This window comes from Polyodon spathula, chromosome 3 (assembly GCF_017654505.1).
Source record: "Polyodon spathula isolate WHYD16114869_AA chromosome 3, ASM1765450v1, whole genome shotgun sequence".
Taxonomy (NCBI): Eukaryota; Metazoa; Chordata; class Actinopteri; order Acipenseriformes; family Polyodontidae; genus Polyodon; species Polyodon spathula.
The window spans coordinates 39,000,941-39,006,940 of record NC_054536.1 but is presented as its reverse complement, the minus strand read 5'-3'; the positions used below and the strand labels follow the sequence as shown (position 1 = coordinate 39,006,940).

The 6,000-nt window shown below is 34.8% G+C and overlaps 1 protein-coding gene across 1 annotated transcript in view; it reads left to right on the top strand.

Moving 5' to 3' along the window:
* Window positions 1–901: 901 nt before the first annotated feature.
* Window positions 902–6,000, top strand: part of LOC121313076 (dnaJ homolog subfamily C member 13-like) — an 86,022-nt gene continuing 80,923 nt past the window's right edge. Inside the window, exon 1 of the mRNA XM_041245221.1 lies at window positions 902–1,022. The gene's annotated coding sequence lies outside the window, so the exon portion shown is untranslated. The remainder of the gene's footprint in view (window positions 1,023–6,000) is intronic.

Below are 6,000 nucleotides of genomic sequence, written 5' to 3'. Positions count from 1 at the left end.
CTTTTCAAATAAAATGTGTTTTCCCTTTTCAAATAAACACTGTGCTGTCAGTTTTCCTTAAATATTATTTGGATACTTCCAGATAGGGATAAGAAGATTCAACAATCTTTCTGCTTTAGAAAGAAAACTCCTCTATAATTTGATGGATCTCTTAATTTGTTTTATGGAATGAGTTTGGTAATGGACTATGGAGTAATTAACAACATATATTTCATGTAACGTGTCCATATATATATATATATATATATATATATATATATATATATATATATATATATATATATATATATGTGTGTGTGTGTGTGTGTGTGTGTGTGTGTGTGTGTGGTATATATATATATATATATATATATATATATATATATATATATATATATATATATATATATATGTGTGTGTGTGTGTGTGTGTGTGTGTGTGTGTGTGTGTATATATATATATTAGTTACAAGTTTAATTGCAATTGAGAAGCCATTCTTTAAGGCCCACAAGAGCTGGAGGAATAGCATGTGGTGTCAACAGCCAATCGAATAATATTTGAGCCTTTTTCAAAATACGCTAATTACTTCAAAGAAATACATTTTGTTATATGCAGTGTCAGAGGTTCTGCTACTAAAACAAACAATAAAGGGCAAATTGGTCAGCCTTGTCTAATTCATCTTTCTAAATGCAATCTCAGACCGGAATCCAATTTGACAGACTATTCACATTATTGTATTTGTAAAGCAATCTCCAAAACCAAACACCTAAAATGTGTTAAAAATATATATATTTATGCAGGAAGGCCAGATTTACAAGTCTTGGTAGCCCGTGTTTCAACTTCCTGCTGATACAGTCAGCTGACAATCCCATGACAGGCTGGGCGTAGCGCATGCGCATTGACCCATTTGTTATAGAAGGAAGATGGCAGCCTCCTGAGTGAGAGCGCAGAGCTGGTGCAAAGATTACGAAAAAATAACAGTAATACACATTGTAGGGGGACAACAACAAAGAAACAAATCCCAATTGAGGTCAGCATTCCAGGTAAAGAAATCTAATTGAGTTGCACGAACACAACGGATGAAGAGTCAGCCTGCTTTCATGTCTAAGCAGCTGCAGTTACTGTAGGTTAGTGATGACAGTCTGGACTTAGCCCTGCTTACTGAGTACAGTCCCAAGAGACCCGATTTGATCTGTCTGATGTGTTGCAAATTAACGCAGATGAAATAGATATTTAGTCATATTTTTCAGGAATTTGGGTAACGTTATAGATGAATTAGACGAAGTGATTTGGAAGGTTTCTGTGGAGTTTCTCGTCTTGCTTTGACTGACTAAACAAATCATGTTCTGTGAGCTGTTTGTTTTGCACACTTATCGTTTCAATATATATTAGAAATAGGCTGTCTTGCGGAAATGCGCTGATGTTGGTGTTAGGTTGCAGTGTTTTCTAAATTAATTTTCAAAACAGACAATCTGTACCATAGAGGTACTGACCACTAGAAATGTAAAGTAAAAACGCGATCACTACTCGATTTCATTGAATACAACATTTTTTTTCTAATTTTTTTCTTTTTTTTTCTCTTGGACAGTTATGCGACCATAACTATTAGGTTTTTTCCTGCACTATTATATTGAGCTGTACACAAATCTAGAATAGTAATGTAGGATACTGTAAGTATTTTTTAACCGGATTAATATGTAGCTGTTACAAATTGTTGGTGAACCATTAAAATACACAAGCTATATGAACAGCATATAAAAAGTTTAGTGATGCCTTAAGCTCAGATTTATGAGGCGACAACCTTATAGATATGTATTTTTTACTGTGTGTTTTTAGGTATTGTAATACTAGGTTTTATTATTTCCGGTGTACCCGCCATACGATAAGATAGTCAGTTTAATTAATATAAAATAAAAAAGAAGATAATAAACAACTATGTTAAATCATTTGTCATCCTATAATATTTATTGATAGTAATATGACCATGTTTGTAATACTGTACAGTTAAAATTAAACTACAGTGAGTTCCCTGAAGCTGTTTTATTTGTCAGTTTTACGTTAAGTATATGTAAAGCTACAAAGCGGTATATAATTCAGTAAAATAACATAATTCAGCAGATTATTAGGCTTTATGAAACAAAATTAATTCATTCTATAGGGTGATGCATAAAAACATACTGTACTGTATATTGATTACTGATGCATGATCATTTTACTAAAACAAAACAAAGCATATGGTAGGGGGGGGGGGGGGGGGGGGGGATCACATTTGTTTGTTTGTAACCACTGTCCCTGTTTTATATCCATCACATTTATTGTAACCCAGCAGGCATCAAGAGAAGCTGGGTGGAATTCTGGTTCTTTCATCTTCATTTTGTTAGTCATCCAAAAAATACATTTTCTCTTACATTTTACTTTTATAAGCAAAGATAATACTTAGTCTGAACATGCACTAATGCACTATATAGAACAATGTGTATTCACCAGAAGTAACCATGCTCAGACCAGTTTTAAACAACTATAATATTTATTAGTAGCCTGATCAATGAAGCCAAGCAGATTGCTTGAGCTACATCACACATAATGATTTTAAATCTGCAGCATTGAACTGCATACAAGTAACACAAATGATCGTTCTTCCACTAGCCTATACTTTGGGAAGTATTAGAGACATTTTAGTTTGGTCACACAAATACTACAGGAGACAGTGTAACAGGCTGCTTGCTTGTGGGTGCGTGCATTCGCTGTTGAGTGACAGGAAGTAGATCGAGACGGAGGTTGAAGCTGACACAACAATGGTAGCACACTGAAGCCATACGAGGGAATGTACGCAAAACAAAAACACTGTACAAAAACTCTAAAATAAAAGGTGCATGGAGGTTCTGTTTGCACATCTCGTTGTACTTCATGTGGATCTACCATCCTCAAACTAATCTTTAATTCAGCTACTTCATTAATTATTTACCTCAATTTTATACAATGCTATTTACAATATATCTCCACACAAAAGCCCCTCTTCATGTACAATACAATAACTAATTGATGCAAGGTACCCTTGAATATGAAGTATGATTTTCAACTATTTTTATGGCACAACTAGCAGTACTGTACGTGATGTTGGAAATCCCACAGATTTTAGTATCTACTGTATATGTGCAGCTATGACTAGCAAACCCAAAGTGCTTGATTGTACAGTAGAGGTTGGCTGTTAATTACATGTCTAACTATTGTACTGTATGTATTTATTTTTGTTAGAAAAATAAGTCCTGTTTTATTTACGGAAGTAAAGGACAGCAGAGCCTTTCAGTATCTCTGCATCCTCATACACCAGTGTGCTTGACTCCATCACTAAATTTAGCTCTCAAATTGTGCTAAAGAAACAGCTAAATATGACAGTGTGCTTGCTGTGGTGTATTTAACATGCTGCAACTAAAACTTGTTTTTACAGAAAAATAAACGGTAACATGTCATAAGAGCTTCTCTGTGTTACATGCTGTAGATCAGGGCTGGACTAACGAGTATGGGAGCTGCAGCATGCTGTTTACCATATTACAGCTACAGAATTAAAGATGTGGTCACCAATTCCATACGCATTTTCAATCAGTCTTGTATTGCAGGGGCCTTGATGCTCCAAAAATCATTTTTTCTTCTTGTTGCTCTTGCCTTGCTGTGAGCAGCGCTGAAATAAAGTGCCTTTGTTGCAGTAATGGAATACTTTGTCAGACACTACTGTACAAGTAGACCACTACTTGCCTAGCACATGCTTAAATCATGCAAAGATGCACCAGAATGCACAATTTTAATCTCTTTTTTGAAAAATCCCATTTTAATCCTCTTCCACACTCTCCTCACATCGGCACTACGTGCCACTATGAGATTGATGTCCCCTACTACCTTGTTATTGCTACATGCCTTAAAACTAATTGAAAACCCTGCGTATACTATAACCTTTTCAACTAAGCAAAGCAGTTTGTTTTCAGAGAATATAACCATTTATACAGCGCAAGCAGGCAAACCCAGTAAAGATGGCTCTGTGTTTACAGCCATTTGTTATGTTTTTATTTCAGTCCTAACATTTTGGCTCTAAAGCTATATGTTGAATATTTTGAGCAGTGATGGTTTTTAAATCTTGTCTGCTTGATTTTGATTGATTTCCTGCATTCCTACATTGTAACTTTGTGTTTTCTGAAGAATGTGTTAGTATTTTGATGCTGAATTGTACTGTATCAGAGTAGCTACAGTAGTTGCCTTTAATTAGTTATAGTGGGGTAATTGTTAGTGGTGGAAGTACTTTATTGTACCATGCTGATGCTTTGTGACACATTTCTTTATTGTGCATTATTATTAAACCTATTTTTAAATCGGTGGTTTTAAAATAAATAAATAATAATAATAATAATAATAATAATAAATAATAATAATAATAATAATATCCCTGGTATTTACCATTTAGTTTTGTATTAATTTATTTTCTTTGTAAAATTAAATACACCACAGTCACCATTGTAGAATTGTTGCTTTTTCTGTTCATGTTTGTTTGACATTAAGGGACCTATTATGACAGTGTTTTTCACTTTTTAAAAAATAACATCTGTCCCTTAGTTCTATAATGAGCATAAAAGGACTCCAATACAACCAACAAGCCAGAAAAAATAGAGAATTGTTTTAATAGCCTGTAATAAATACTGTGGCTCCCACGTTAGAGTGGAGACAGATATGTGTATTGTCATTTTTGGTCACTGTCACACATCTGCTGCTTGTTATGATCAACTTCTGATCAGAATTTTTCTTCTGGTGGTCATTTTTCTACAAACGTGCCATTTTGGCGTCCTGGGAGCCTGCCTTGATGAACATTGTGCAGTCACTGCATTGAAGTGCGAGGCAGCTGCAAGTTCAGTTTTTCTACTTTATTAGCTTTCATGTGTATCTAATGGGTCACCTGACACTTCATGTGAACAAGCACATTGCAGACTGTAGGATTTTCTACTTTCTGTTATAGTCTTCAGTTTTATATATGATACAGTAGCGGAGAATTTGAAGAACCTGACTTTTGCAACTACAAAACAAGCTGTAGAGTCAATCTCTGCAAAGGTGATTTTGGCAAGAATTTTGTCAGAGATGGTACACAGTATTCAATTGCTACTGCTTCAGCATTTGAGTGCCACATTGTTGGAAGAATTTGTTTTACACTTGACACATATCACGCATATTAGAGCTGATTAATTCATTAAGAGAACTGGGCTATTGATGCATGGTTGAAGAGTTCATTTAGACTAAGTTCAGTGTGAAAGCTTGCAGGGTGAGAGGGTGGGGGATCAATTGGACAAAGAATTGCATGGGTAACTGATTTACGCAGATTCTGTTGCTGAGATGCGATAGTCTGCCAGTGACAGCAATGATCATTCTGCATACTCAAGGTGCATTTGTTATTGATATGGGAAAATCCTACTGTCCTTAACACTTTGAATGCCCTTGTTGGTTTGGTTTGCCAAACGTTAAACAGTTAAAGTTGAAATAAACAAGAGGTCACTGGTTGATAACTATTTTTTGAAACCTTTGATAGTCAACAGTTTACGCTTCTTAGGAGTTTCAAAGTTTTCAGTAAACCTCATGTTATTACTTTATGAAATTGGTCACTGTTTACTGGGAAGAACTGGCAATGGCAAGGAATTAAAAAAAGATATAAATAAAATGTGGTGTCAGCGTTATGTACTATTTATTTTGGGGGAAAAAACAAAACAACATTTAACTTGAACTGGTATTTGGCATCCTTTGTTTTGTAGTTAATTCAATATTCTTTACTCCTGGGGTATTTTTCTGTTTTAATCTGTTACATATTGTAAGGTCCTGTTGTAAAATAAATCCCTTGCTTCTGTGCTGTCTCTGCCGGTGTTCAGAGAAATATAATGGCTTTTGTTAGTTTTTGAAAAATGAGCAAATATTTAAATTGAGTGAATATCCGAACATGGAAATCCTGTGTTCGTCCCAGCCCTAATATATATGCTGCAGCTAATGGGTGGG